The sequence below is a fragment of the Kryptolebias marmoratus genome, linkage group LG24 (genome assembly GCF_001649575.2).
Source record: "Kryptolebias marmoratus isolate JLee-2015 linkage group LG24, ASM164957v2, whole genome shotgun sequence".
NCBI lineage: Eukaryota > Metazoa > Chordata > Actinopteri > Cyprinodontiformes > Rivulidae > Kryptolebias > Kryptolebias marmoratus.
The window spans coordinates 18,630,401-18,645,736 of NC_051453.1; the positions used below are offsets into that span (position 1 = coordinate 18,630,401).

General features: G+C 43.7%; 1 protein-coding gene across 6 annotated transcripts in view; it reads left to right on the top strand.

The window, feature by feature from the left end:
- The window catches only part of nhsa (Nance-Horan syndrome a (congenital cataracts and dental anomalies)), a 55,580-nt gene that overhangs the window by 24,042 nt on the left and 16,202 nt on the right, over positions 1 to 15,336 (top strand). The window lies entirely within an intron of this gene.

A 15,336-nucleotide genomic window follows, 5' to 3' on the forward strand; every position in this document is an offset into this window, starting at 1 on the left:
GACCCTCACCACTACCCTTAATTTACTTTAGATTTGTCACTCCTAACGGATCATCTGTTTTAGCTGCAGCCGTTGAATAATTCATCATCGGACTTACTGCTTTCATTGTGTTACTTTTAAATTTGAGCTGAGCAGCTTATTGGTGAACTATCTTTGAGAACAGGGCTGCTAATTAAAAGCTTAGCATTTTTGGAAGGAATGCCTATCACCCGCTGCCTTTCATGACAGTTTTAAACTAAAGCTACGTGCACACAGCAGGTAAAAGTGGCCCAAATCAGGGTTTTTTTTTTGCCCAAATGTGACACATATATGATTTTTTTTATGACAATCTGGTATCTAGGAATCAGATACATACTCGCTGTTTTTCAAAGTGCCCTCATTCTGAACGGTCCTGTCGCATTGCATCTGACTTTATGACACTGAAGTAGGGGCGTGTGGCTCGATCCAAACATTGTTATTATTGACACTGACGTCATGCAGTGTAAAGCTTGGAACTCTTCACGTCTTCAGCTACAGAACAGAAGTCCAGCTGCTTCATCAGTTTTTTTTTTTACTTTTTACGTTTGCCATGACTTGGATGACTGAGAATATGCACTAATGATGTCCAATCTTGGTCCTGAAGGGCCACCATCCTGCATGTTCAGTTGTAGATGTGCATCCAGTGGTTCATTAAAATACGTCCAGTTGTTTTTTAGATATTTTGCTGACAGTTGACTCCAGTAGTTAATGACAAAGCTTTAAGAACAGATCTTTCACAATCAGTTAGCACTCAGAGTATAAGTTGGGGATGGCTTGCAGCTACTACCAAGCTACATTTCAGCTCATTGTTTGTAAAAGTGACTGAGTTATATCGGTTTTTGTGTTTGCTAAAGTTGCCTAGTAGTGGCGGCCATCTTAAACAGTTGTAGAGGTACATCTAATGATTGTTTTCTGAGGGTGTCATTAAAGTTTATCCAGTCGTTTATGAGATAATTTCCTAACATGGTAAACAATTAAACACACACACATAGATATGGGCAAAAACATTATCACCCTTTTTGCGTTGAGCCTGAGAGTTTAAGCTGGAAGGTCAGAACCTAGCTAAAATAAAATGTACTCTAAAAGAGGCGCATTTCTTCTAAATGTCCTAAACCTCGTCAGTCAGCTGTGCTTGTACACGGCAGTAAATCGTCATGACTTTATCAGTGCTGGTGAAATTATCCATCATGTTTATCCAGCTGGACTCCACTGTAAGTGAGAGTGCACGTTCCACCCTCTGAAGGAAACGAGGAAGCCTTTTTACCAGCTCCTCCTCACAACTGTAAATAAAAGGTGCAGGAACACCAGAGTCCAAATGAAAAACTACACCCCTGGGAAAAACCTCTAGCAGGAACTCTATATGCTTTCTGTATCAAACACAAAGCAGCTGCTCGGATCGGGTTCACCGCTCCAGGAGCTCCTGGATTTCAGGCTCCCAGCTCGCTCCTGATATTTAGGCAGATTTGGTGGCGATAATCCCAGGGTCCATGCTGAAAAGATACCCGGTGATTTGTGCGTAGAGGGGAGGGGGTACTTCCCCGGCGTCACTCCCACACACCTGAGGCATCACTTCAACCGAAGCCACTGCCTCAGCGTCTTCCTTCAGCTGGAAGAGTTTGTGGTGCTCAGATATGATCCCTGAATGTGATCGGAGTGCGTCTCCAGCACACTCCCGATACATGTGAGGAGCGGCACGAAGCTGGAAGGTGTGCGAGCGAGTATTTCCCTCACAACGACACTGTAAACACATCTGCCAGCAGTCAGCACAAGTTGTTCTTATACACACTCGCTCTCATTCCCCCCCTTCTCGTTAAATCCAGCTAAGTGTTTTACAGAGGCACTCCTTTCAAGGTTGAAACAAATCCACCTAAATATGGTTTTGTCTTGGATTTCATACAAGCCCAGACCCAGTCTTTTTGTTTCTTTTTGGAAGGAGTCAGACAAATATTAACAGGTTTAACAAGAGTTATTGAGGACATTCTGTTACAAACAGGCAAGTTGTTGTTCTTAAATGCTGGATGTGAACCAATCCTTCAGTATAGATAGTCGCCCAACAAAGATGTACAGTTTTCTCTTTGTTAATTATCATTTCTTGTCATGTGTTTCTGTGATGTGAAGAGAAAATGCAATCTACAGTAACATTGTTGGTTATTGTAATAACCATATAACACTCTTGGGTGGTTTTAGAAACCTTTACATTGATCAGTTTTGCATTAGATAGTTATTTACTTTAAACTTTTGGTCGGCTACCAAAAATGATCCACGTGAAACATGTGCCGCAAAGCAGAATGAGTAGAGTGCGACATGGCAGGGAAACAGGCCGATGCAGATACAAACAAACAAAGAATATATAGCATCTTTTAACTGCCTTACTTTGCCATTTTCTCCATAGCTGAGTACACTTCTGTTTCAAACTCAATCCTCAGTGTAAACAATGATTGGTTTATATGTAAATAACCACCTTCAAGCAACAGTGATGTACATGTAAAGACTTAGAAAATTGCATTTATATGAACCGCTATGAAATGCTTGAGACGCTTTAGTCTTAGTTCTGCTCCAAATAGCTCTTAGCCCGACAGTCTTGTCATAAATCAGTTCAGTTTGTTCATATTGCAGTCATTCAATTAGCTATCTGCAACAGGTAACATGCTGATTACCGATAACAGCTCCCTTAAATGCCATTTTAATGCCATTTGTGCATCTGCCTGTTCTCCTGCCGTGTTTGCGTATTATCCGTGGTGCCTGTATAACACAGGTCAGGTAGAGGCCCACCTTTATAAACAGTTACCCTGCACACACAGACACACACACATGGATCCACCCACCTCCACCTCTATACGCAGGCAGAGCTGTTTGTTCAGCTGGAGCTGGAGATCCTCCTCTCCATTCTGCATGGAAGTGAAACTCCATCGTTCCTCCCCAACGCCGGGGGCTTCGATGGCAGCAGCACACAGCAGATATGTTGTATTTTTCTGCCCCGGTTGGCTCTCCCGGGTTGTGACCTTGCAGAGTAAATTTAAGGGTTTGAATGTTTTTATGACTTGGCTGCAGCTCCCACAGGTGCTTTAGGGGGGAATGAGCCCAACTTGCTTGTTGTGATTCCAGCTCTGCTCTCAGCTTCATTGTTTTGCCTGCATTTTTTGATCAAACCTGAGTCAAATTGCAGGAAACCCAGGGAAGCGTTTCCCCTGCGAGACCCGAGAGACTCCAGAATCAGTGATAAGAGCTCAGCCTCACTCAGGGTCGTTTCTTATCTTTCTACGGCATGAGCTCTCTGTTTCACAGCTTGCTTTTCCGTTTGGGTTTCTATCGTGTTGCTGGAAAATGGAACTGTGAAGGTCAGCCTTTACTGCTCACTTTACAAAGCGGTGAATGAAGCTGCAGTTAAAGCGTCGCTTTTCAGGTTTTGAGCGTTCGTCTGACTGTTCCTGAGTCTTTCCTCTTACTGTCATCTGTTCAGAAAAGCCATCTGGTGGAGTTTGGGTTCCATCAGAAGCAGACTGAGTGGCTGAAGATGACTTTTCCCCTTCCACCTCCGCTGTGTGCCATTGGTCTCATGTACGCACACAGAAACAGGCCCTTTGAGCACATGTCACCAAAAACTTGTAAATAACTAAAGGGGTAGCAATCCTTGAAGGAATGCATGTCCCCCACCACCTTTCACGTGAGTTTTCGACTAAAATAATCTTATGTTGAGAAGTGACTGAGTTGTATCTGTTTTGGTCAAACCTTGAAAATCTCACACTAAGAGTAAAACCCCCTGGCAAAAATGATTGAATCACCCTTCCTGGAGGATGTTCTTTCAGTTGTTTAATTTTGTATAAAATGTAAATAAATCACAGTCATAGGTGACTTCACCCATTGAATACTTTTTTGCAAATTTCATTAAAAGTCATTGAGTGGTTCTTAAGATATTTGGGTAAAAGACATACAAACACACACATAGACGTGGGCAAAAACATAATCATCCGCCATTGGCTTTCAGTGGCAAGCAGTAAATATAGACCACGGTTAAACTTTTAAAGACTGGTTAAAACCCAGTGGATTATTACAAATATGAGAATGTTTCACCATTTAGCTTGAATGACTGATGTGTGAATGCGTGTTTGCAGCAGTTTGTCTGAAGTGTGTTTTTTGCTTTGTTTCATATGACGAGCTTCTCATTCTTGTTAATTTCAAACTGATCTAGTTATCTTCATCTACAATCATTTCTATTGTTTGTTCTTCCAATCTTTAAAAAAAATGGAATCAGTTGAAATCTTGTGCAGCCAACCAAAAACTTTAGGAGGTTTTATTACAGCTGCCAACAATGTTCTGGTTGTACTAATCCCCTAATAGTCCAATTAAATTCTGTTTCTACACTTGTGACGATACGCAACCTCAGGATTGCCAAAGAATAAATAAATACCATCAACTTAAGCAATCTTTCCCCTCCCAAAAAGAAGATTATACAGTCTGGCCTTGCTTATAGAAGTCACTTTAATGCAAACCTTTGACATAGTGATAAAAAGTATTTTTAAAACAAATAGAATGCGACCAAATGGGATAAACAAGTCCAAAACTGGTTGCTCAAGGTTAGAAAAAGGGAAGAGGATGAGTCGTGTTTTTCCAAGAAATATATCAAAGCACCAGCCCAGAACATTTATTTAAGGCATTTGAACAAGAGAAATTAAATATATTTAAAACGAAATTGAAAGTGTGACTTGCACAACCAGTAAAAAAGTACTTTCATTAAGTGCTTTTGTAGTCATTGAGCTGTAGGACACCTGATTAGTCTTAGCTCTGCTCCAAGGGTGCCTCTATAAGGGTGATACTATAGAGTACAATACATAAAACACAGTACAGTATAATACAAAATGATACAATGCATTATGGTACAAGACAAGAGAATTTAAAATAACAATTTATAAAGTTTATACAAAGTTTATAATAGTTTTATACAAAATGAATAATTAGAGATTACTAATATACAAATCCTTGAAAATTTATTTGGGAAACTGTCAGTTTCTTCCTGTCATGGTTGTATAACAGCTGCCTAAATAAAACAAGCGCCTGTCTATTCAATCAAAACATCAGCAGAGTTTGGCGTGCTTCTCACGCTGCTGGTCTAAACCCCCATGTTTGTGCTGGGGATGTCTCCGTGTGTCATTCTGACTTATAGCCTCGGTGGCTCTGACTTGTGTAAAACTGCCACCACACACCCTGCAGAGTGTGTTATGGGTGCCATGTCTTCGTCTGTGCCCACTAATTGTACATGTCGATGGCAGAACAGGACCCATCATTACCAAAGTGCTGCTGCTGCAGTTTGTTTACAGTGGTGGGCACGGCTCAGTCTGAGCCAGAGCATGGGAGGTGAAAGAAAAAACTGAAAGGAATCACCAAAGAAAAGTAAATCTAGAGGGCAAAACTGCTGTTTAGCTACTGCTTTTTACTCAAAATAAAGGTATTCGCCTTTTCAGCTCAATGGTGCCTGTCCCTTGTTGCAGAAGAACTATTGACTGCTGTTTTCAGCTCTTGTTGGCAGCCATTCCTTTAGTTTTGTCATTCACAAAGCTCTTACAAGAACAAGCCCCCCAGGGCCAGCAGGCTATTCAAGAGCCAGGCCTACTTTCCCTTCTTAGCCTTTACCCTTGGACCATTCCTTCATTTTTTTCTCTCAACGCAGTCCCTCTGGACAGAGCTGCATTCAAAGCGAGGCTGCTGACACGTGAGCTCAGAGGCCTGAGTCTGGCATCTGTAAAGTTCTGTCAGGGACAAACGCCCCAGGGAGCGGCAGTTTTAGGATCAGAGGGAGGTGAAGAGGTTTGGGACTGCCGCACATGCTGGATGATAAGATTTTATCTCAAATCAGAAAAGCAAAACTGTCCCCCTAATGTCTTGAAACACAACACTTCCACTTGTGTGTTCTCTTGAGATTAGTTTGAGCTGAAAGGAAAACAGCAATAAATTAAAATAAGATTGTTTTGTTTCTGGTCCCTGATATCCTGCTCTAATCAACTAATTGTGTTTTCTTTTTTTTTCTTTCATGCACCCCCCTGGGTTTCCTGCTTGTTTCTTTCTCTTCATGATCAATAGGTAAGTACCAATAAAACTTGAAGTGCATCTGGAACCAATCTGGTGTTGGTGATTTAAACATTTGCTTGTTAATTTCCATGCGGCTGCTCGCACACACATGTGCAGAGGACTCATGGTTCACTGCAGGGCTGCAGCTGAGTTTCCTCTCAGAGACCAGACACATTTAAACACATCACACCATGATGCCTGGAACAATACAGACAGTGGCGTCCTTTCTGTTGTCTGATGGGATGAGTCATTGTCCAGCTCCGGATCTTTGATGTCATTTTATTATAATCATCTCCAGTGTTTTTATTTTTGTGCTGCAGAACTGTTCTGACTCAGAGAGGCTATCAATAGAAAGATACATGTGGTGTAATTCCCATGTGTCCTGGAGGGGAAAATGGGGATTTCTTCACATTATTATATCATTTCCATCTCGACCTTTTAGTAAATCTTAATAGCAGTTGAAAGTAAGTTGATTTGTTTTTATGTGAACAGCTTGTGGGACCATCTGGGTGTGGCCGTGGAAGCCACCAGGAGCTGGTATATGGTCTGATCCTCTCCTTTGTTTCCAGTGAAAAGGCTGCTGGGTTGGCTCCGTCCTCCCTGCCAACTGTTAGTTTATGTTGAACCAGCCAGGCCTTCAGTTTATCCCCCCTTTTCCACTGGATCCCACCGGCCAGAGACATATCAGGGATGGTTCAGCTCTGCTCAGACTGATGCCACTCCCTCCTAATGGCTTTCCCAAAGACACACACAGGTCACCCGCCTGCAAAGCTGACCAGTTAAAGAGAGGTTTCCATTGCAATCGTCCCTCGTCTTCTCCTTCCAAACCGCACCTTCCCCCACATCTGCATTCATTTCTTTCCGCTCGTGTTTCTCTGCCTTCACAGTCTGTCTGCTCTGCTTATTGTTAGCTCCGTGTGAGCGTTGAGTGATGCCAGTAAACTGGAGAAACGCGAGTCTCAGCCTCACACAGCTCAGTGTTTACACAGGAAACTGTAGAAAGCCTTCAGTGACTGAACCGTTCAGACACTTACATAACAGTCTGCGTTTTTCCGAGTACCTTTTTCCAGGTTACACACCAGTTGTCTAAACGTGTAAGGGTTGTTCATCACTGTGGTGTTGTTTCGCTGTGTATAGACACCTGAATACACAGATAAACCCATGTTTTCGTAACCTCTGCTGCTCTGTCTATGACCCGGGACTGTAGTTCCATACACTCCTGTAACCTGTGACCCCTCAGCCTTTCACATTGAATAACAAGCTGATGAATGAGCGGCTGCACAAAACACGCACATGCTTGTCTTGTTTTTAAAGGCAACTGCACACATCAGGTCACTCTACAGTGCCTATAAAAATAGTCGCCTCCTTGGATGTTTTGTACTGCTAGAGATAGGCACCAGCTACCCACGACCCTGAAAGGAGACGTGGGTAAAGAAAATAGATGGATGTGGCTGTCATTAATCAATCATGGTCAATATAAACTGGCCAAGAGCCGGCCGTCCTCACAAACTGAGTGACCTGGCAGGAAGGAGACTAGTGAGAGACCACCAAGACACCTGTGGAGGTCCAAGCTTCAGCAGGACCAACAACGGTTGCCCGAGTCCTTCACCCGTCTAAGATTGAATTAGCATTGCTAAAACTGAAGCGATTTACCTGTTGCCATTGTCTGCTACATTGTGGTTTTCTTTGTACATGTGCAGGACAAAGTAGATTGATCTGTGATATGAGTCTTGGCTTCTATACCTCTTTCTGAATGTTTGTAGTGCTCTTTCAAACCCTGCTTTAAAAATGAAACCAGACCCACCACACACAGCTCCAACCACAGAAACCTTTTTGTTGTTTTCGTTATTGAATGTCACGTCCATGAGTGATGTGGCCTGGGCTGACCGTTGACTGAGTGTTGCACAAACAAAAGTGTTCCCCTGGTGGTGCAAAAGCAAACAAGTTACTGTTCCATGGTGGACCCTGGAGTGCTTAAAACAATCAGAGAGTCTTAAGAGCTGTTTGTTTGCAAAATTTTTAGTATTTAATCTGAGTCATAAGGAGCAAGGTGTCGTGTAAAATTTTGAACTATGGACAAACAAAACATCTCATTAATCGGTTTGGGCCAAAGTTGAGGCTTTTAGACCAAATAACTTGCTGAGGGTAACAGGGACTGAGTAGCTCCCCAACATGGGTTTTGTCTTGTCATGACCTCTTTTCTCTGGTTGCATTCAGACAAAAACACTGCAGTGCTGTGACATCCAAAAGTAGAAATTTCCCCATAATGTATAATATAATTTCCCAGTTTTTACTTTCAGTTAATTCGAACCAGACTCACATATTGAATTCTATGGGAAATCCTCCAGTAGTGTTGGGAACTACGAGTTTCTAAATTCCAAAAGCTTTTGGTGTCTTACTAGGATGTTGGGAAATAGATGTAACACACAGATTAAGGTGCAGGGCTGTGGAAACCTTCAGCAAATAAGAATAAAAGTCCAGAAGCTGTTATAAAAAACACTTAAAGCTGGGCCTGAGATGCCTTCTTCCCCTATAATGGGATTTGTGTAAGGATTGAGGTGGAATGGGAAGGTTGGAATCAACCCGCTGAGGCATTAAGTGAGGCAGCGGCAGAGTCAAAACGGTCAGTATGTGTAAGGGTAAGCTGGTACCACAGCTCCAGGGTGTAGAATGGAAGCTTGGCTTTACTAATGCATCCGTGAACATCCAGAGTCCAGTTTAAAGAGGGGCTTTTCTTTGCAGCCATATCACCATTTTATTAAAAAAGGTCCACTTTCTTCTTGCTGCAAAGATCATTTCCTAACATGGTTCTCTGTCAGTGGCAGCTGTAGCTCAGAGGATGTCTGCCAAAACAGGGAAATCAAGGGTTAAACTGTTTCTATCACTTGCAACAATTACGGCAAACAGGTTGTTAGAAATCATTCCTAAATTTGATTCCTGGAGATTATCCTTTTAGTGTTTGACAACCCAGAATGGTAACCCCACTCCAACACTGGAGCCGCCGTGTTAAAGTGCCTTTAAGTCATGCACTGAATTCCTCTCATGCTCTGATGTGTTTGTCACTGTGTGCTTGGGAAGAACACTGAAGACTGAATTAGTAAAATGTTGAACCAGATGAGCTTTACTGCCTCGTGTTATTGGCTCTGCTTGTGTCTCAACTGATGAGCGGATGAATCAACCTGTCTTGTAAATGGCGCTTTGATTCATGTAAATGTTCAGATAAAAAACATCCAGGAATCTGTTTTAGATTTACATATTATCTACAGTAAGGATACGTTACAATTCAAATGTTATTAAAGGAACGGGCTGCGACAAAAAGCTTAGTTAAGCCTGTTGGTCTGGCAGAGAAACAGCTTGGTGAAAGATGAATCTAATTTGTTATTCTTCCCTTGTGTTTCCTGGCTTCATGCTGATGAAAAGGTAGATTCACTCCTGTACCACTCGTCCCGTCTGGGTACAGAGAAAACACTTTTGTTTCCCCCTTTTTGAATGCCGTAGATTCCCGTAAGCGCTCAGGCTCTTGTTGACAGAGCTGACCATGAAGAGGCTCACGTTACGTCTTCCCTTCTTCTCGCTTCAGGCTTTTTCATTATCCTTCTGCCTTGCGGTTAACTCTACCTTTATTTCCCGTAAAGCCAGGAACTCCAAGAATTCCCGCCTTTCTTGGGGCGGTAGCACAGACCAAAGAAGAGCCAGAGGTCAGAGGACACAAGTTTTTATTTGTGAGACTAATGGAGCAGGTATACCTGGAGGGAATGGAAAGCCTTGAGAGCCTTTTCAGCAGGGACCAGCCCCGTCACACCCCTCCTTCCTCCGCTGAGACGTTGCATTAAAGCATGGAAGCACTTCAAAGGTCTACCAAAAGCAGACCAGGCTCCGTGGGAGAGCCATTACATCCCAATCGGAATCAGCTGTGACCTCAAAGAGCGTTAAATGATGTGATATGAGAGGGTGTCCTGCAGACTTCTGGAGGCCTCTGAAGCAAATCAGGAGCACAGAGCTGTGAAATGAGTCTCATGCTGATTAAAAGTTTGAAGGAATTTTAAGTGTACTTCAACTTACGGGTTGACTTTACTTTTTGCTCTTTCTTTTTCTATTTGTGGTTCATGAACACCTATACAGTTACAATACAAATATACTGTTAGAAGCGCATGAATTATCCCAACAAATGTAGGATTTTTATGTTAAATGTCTGCTGACTCGAGATCTCCAGCAGTGTTTTCTTTTAAAGTTATAAGTCTAATTGGAGCGAGCGAGTAGCCAATGAGCCGGTGATTTACTTGAGTGTTTGATGACATGAGCTAACCTTCCTGTCTGTGTGCAGACCTAAAAATGAGGTGCGTAGAGGTCAAGAAGTAAAAGGTTTCTGAATGTGCTGCTGACCCCGCTGAGTCCACACAAGCAGGGCAGAAACAAAATAAAGCTGCCGCCTCTGTGGGCCCGTACTCACGGCTTTTATCATGTCGCAGGTTTCCTCTTTATCAGTCAGTACTAGTGAGTGAGAAGGTGGTAAACAGGACAGGATGTACTGAGTGGACAGGACAGCAAGAGCTGTTATTTGGAGGTGATCCTCAGGTTTCACTCAGGCACAAACGTCTCACGGTGAATCTTTAATTGGTTTTTATGCAGCTAATCAGCTGCAATGATTTGGTTTCTCCAGTGCAAGCAAACAAAACATGAAATACTTTCATGTTGCTACTTTAAAACTATTTTGCCTCTGATCAGTTGACTCCATCAAGAGATGCTGAGCCTCTCTAAGACTGCCTTCACACCGAATGTTAACTCCAATACACTCTCCATGGCTGGATTGCATTGTCTTTGGAAAAATTCATTCTGCGTGCAGGCAATCATGACACTGCTGTCTTGCGTCATCACCAAGCTCCGGTACGACTCTATTGGGTCACGTCAGAATCCGGCTATGGGTGTCATGTCTGAGCCTTGTCATAATCATGGTCATAGCCGCGGGCACGAGGCCCGCCCTGCTTCTAATTCCTGGCAACCAAGTCACGTCAGTGCCCATGAGTCCAACATCAAGAATATGCTGCCACCATGCTCCACCCAGGACCCCGACACACTGCCACAACCTCGCCATGAAAGTTTTATGCATGCTATAAAGCCATCGTGGACCAATCATGCTCGTAATGGGCAGCCCACTGCATTCCTAATACACACTATGGAATTTGGGTGGCTTTAGATCAGGGGTCTCCAATCCTGGAATCCTCCAATACACTTGATTTAAATCAGGTGTGTTGGAGCAGAGAAACAAGTAAAACATGCAGGATAGTGGCCCTCGAAGACCAGGATTGGAGACCACTGTTTTAGATGGTGGAAATTCCCTCTAGTTTTCTCCCTGCACAGAGAAGCTGTTACCTTAACCAATCAGAGAACCTCCATGTTGGATCTTCTTCTAAATTCACAATAATTTCACCAAAACGCTGAACCACCCGTACTGCTACGTGGGCAAAACATACACATTCACAACACATCAACAGCAAAAGAAGATTCTAAGCTTGGCTAAAAAGTCTCCCAAAACTATTGCAGCTCGCAGCAGAAAAGCTCTATTTTTAAAAATATCCGGAGTAGTTCAGACTGGGCCTCGGACATCCGGTAAACGCATAGCTAAGTTAACATAACTTCATATTTGTGTTTACGTATTTTATAATATTCAGTTTGCAGCTCTGATTTGGTTTTTCAGCTCATAAAAGAAATAGCTGCTTTTTTAGCTGCTAAATGCTAATATTGGGATTCAGTGTAGTGGGTTTGCAACCGTATTCAACTTGGTTAAATTACATCCGTCCTCTTGTTGTATGTATCACCACCATACACAGACCATTCTCAAAGCTTCTTGCTAATGTCACATAAATATGTTATGACAAAATAGCTCGCTCATTGCCGTGCAGTAAAACCCACCACACACTCCTGTGAACATTACACAGGCTGGGAAAGTTTTATAAGGGAAATGTTTCTGAGGACGTCAGACATTTAAACGCGTGTTTAACACCTCCTGCTTCGCCCCGTCTCTCTCCTCTGAGTTGCAAGATCTCCGCCTGCTGGCGTGGTGCCTGTCCTCCTCTGTGCGCCACAATGGAGGGCTCAAAATGGAAAGTATTTCAAAGCGGCCGCAGCCTGCTGTCAGACTTTGTAGTGGTAATACGAAGCAGCTGAGAAAACAGGCCGCGCTCACACAGAGCTCCTCATCTCCTGCTCTGAAATGCCCTCAGAACAGCAAATATCCTCGACGGTTCTTAGTCGGAGCGGGTTTTAAACTCCCGAGTTTGGGTAAACAGGAGAAACCTACGAGCGCGGCAAACGATGGAAGTGATGGTGGCCTGAGGATTTTTTTTCCTCTGTTGAAACATCTTTTGTTTTTGGGACCAGCTTGCCTGAAAGTCTATGCGTTGATACCCCTTATTTATTATTTTTAGTAAAACATCTTTCAGCAGAGCTCTTTTTTTCCCCATTCCATTTTTTCACAATGGAAACTGTGTTATCAGATGGGATTTCCCACACACACACATACTTCTTCCTCATTTCCACTTTTATGTCCCAGCACATGAGCAGACAGGCACATTGGCAGCCCGGGAGCTCGGCCAACATCTAAACAGTGTCTCCTGAAGCACACATGGCATTTTATTCCACCGCCAGACGAGTTTTCATGTGCGGGCTTGCAGCGCTGCCAGTCTCTGTGGTCTGACCTCCAGTCAGGAATTCAGCAGGAAGAAGTTTACACCTTGCACGGTTTTACTGCAGAGGTGATGTCACGCTGTGGTGAAAGAGCTTCACAGGATCAAAGAGTTGATTTCGGAAAATGCTGCTGAGTTTCACTAAGCGGGATCCAGTCAGCTGTGATGATGGCGGTCCGTGTCTCCTCCTCTCAGATATGTGATTATCTGACTGCTGCTGAGGGACATGAAGCTGTTCAGGAAGTCAGACGGCTGTTTGATTACAGCCTTGTGGTCGTCTGCAGGGTTACCTGCAGGCTGCCGAGTGCACCGTCAGGCCAGGTGACAAAAGAAGGCTCATTTTCAAAAAGTTTCATGTAAAGACGGAGAGAAGGGAAGACCTTCTGTCCAAAGCTTTAAAATGAGCCCCTGCTGTGACTCATCTGCACAGTGGATTTATATTTGAGAGAGGATGGAAACAGAACATTTTAAGTTTGCTTTAAATTTGAAACGAGTTACTGTTGAAAGGTAGTGAATAAATAACATCTTACCTGTTGTAGATAGCTCTTTGAACAACCTCACTTTGGAGAAATAGTCCAGACAAGGCCAAGGCAAAGTGGATTTATGCTGTTCTAGAACAACCACCAAAACTTTACAGTGGTTCTTGCAAACAGCAGTTATCACCGGAAGTGCTACAGCTACAGCTACAGCTAGCTGCTGCTGCTTGCACTTGTTAATACTTTTAACATACTGTGTAAAGAACTGTGTAATGTGAAACTGTCCAGCCCTTTTACCTACCCACGACACTATATGGAGCAGTATGTGCTTAAATCTTCCGTTGTTTCTGAAAGCTGGTTCACATTTATTTTAAAGACAATTTGAAACCATTTCAGGTGATTTGACTGCATGTTAAGCCATCTCTTATTATTATACGTACAGTATATATACACATACATATATTTACATAAACATAAGAGATGACTCAAGACTTGCTCAGTTCTGTACGTTTGACATTTTATTTTTTTATAGTAGTGATTTCCCTCAGCAGACTTGGGATTTGTCTGTGAGTGTTATACTCTAATCCTGCGTACAATCCATCCTCTGGTTAATTCTGAAATATGTGACTAAAGGAGGTCCATGCTCCTGTGTGGCAGCTCTCTACAGCTTGTTTTCTAAAATAAAAAGCTCTGGTTCCACACATCCCTCCTGCGCTCATCGTTTCTCCGTTCCAGCAGCTAGCCGTTCAAAACGGTCGTTCCACTGAGAGTTTCCCTGCTGCAGATTATCCCAGCAGCCTCCACTCCTTTGCCGAATGTAAACAATCATGTGCCCCACCTGCTGCAGCGGCAGCGATCAGCTGGGCGGATGAGGGCTCAGAGCGGATTACCGGGGGAGACGGGTATTATTGTGTGTTTACTGGCATCAGGACTCCACTCTTTGTGCTTTACTGATCAGCCATCAGAGTGGACTTTCTCCAGCAGCTGACACTCGCCAGAACGGGGGACTTCTTTCCCCCTTTGCACTGCCTCTTTTTTATTTTTTATTTTTGAAGAACGCCAACAATCCTCTCTGGTGTCTGATCGGTACCGGCTTCTAGTTCGTTTTTCTGTGGGTTCAGGTAAGGTCATTCATTTTGTTGTATCTGGGTTGACTGAAACTCATCCGTCTTTGTTTTCTGGACCGAAACAATCTGCTAATCTGTTTGTTTTTTTCTTCATTTTCTCTCGTCTAAATTGTAAAAGTGAACAAATGAAGTCAGCCGTTTCCTCTCAGACAGGTTTCTACTGTCCGGAGCGCCGCTGACATTCCTCCGCATCTTTCCCTGATTGTGGGTCAGGCGGTCAGTGTGGCTGCAGCGGTTTTTGGATTAGTGGTCACCCAAGTCGGGGCCTGGCTGGACCATCTGTACCCTGCTGCCCCCCTCTTCCCCAGGGAGGGGGGGGTAAACAGATGTTCCAAAGAGGCTGCAGGGCAGAGTGGGAGGGGACGGAGACTGGAGAGAGATGCCGAGTGATTTCACGTCTCAGTCTGATGCTCAAAGTTAAAGCCGCACTATACCATCATGGTTTTCTTAATTCCCGCATTATTGTTTCATACACATTATTGTTTTTTTCTGTGTTTGTGTGCTCGTTTGTCTGCCTGTTAGCAAAATATTCCAGGAACCAGTCAACGTGGCGGTAGCTGAGAGTCATCTTCAACGCGCGTTTTGAGCTTGCGAGATCGGGATTGCGCGTGGCGTACTTTTTCAAGATTCAACTAAAACGGCTATCCCTTTTCACGCCAAGATGATCTTATTTTGAAACTCTGACATGAAAGGCGGTGGGTGACATGCATTCCCGCCAACTCAAGCCGGGCCTTAAATTTATAAAGTGCAGCAGGTTGCATCAAGTTCTTTAACGTAAAGTTAAGGCCTGGCGGTCCACGGCCGTGTTCTCCTCAGGCTGCCGGCAAATTGTAGGTGTGCGAGAGGGCGAGCGTCGGCGCGGGAGACGGAGGAAGGGGTTGGCTCCTGTCTGGGCCAATACCCGCTAAATTACAGGGCAGAGTCAGTCTGAGGGCGCTGGCTCTCACCCCACCCACCCACCCACTTCTC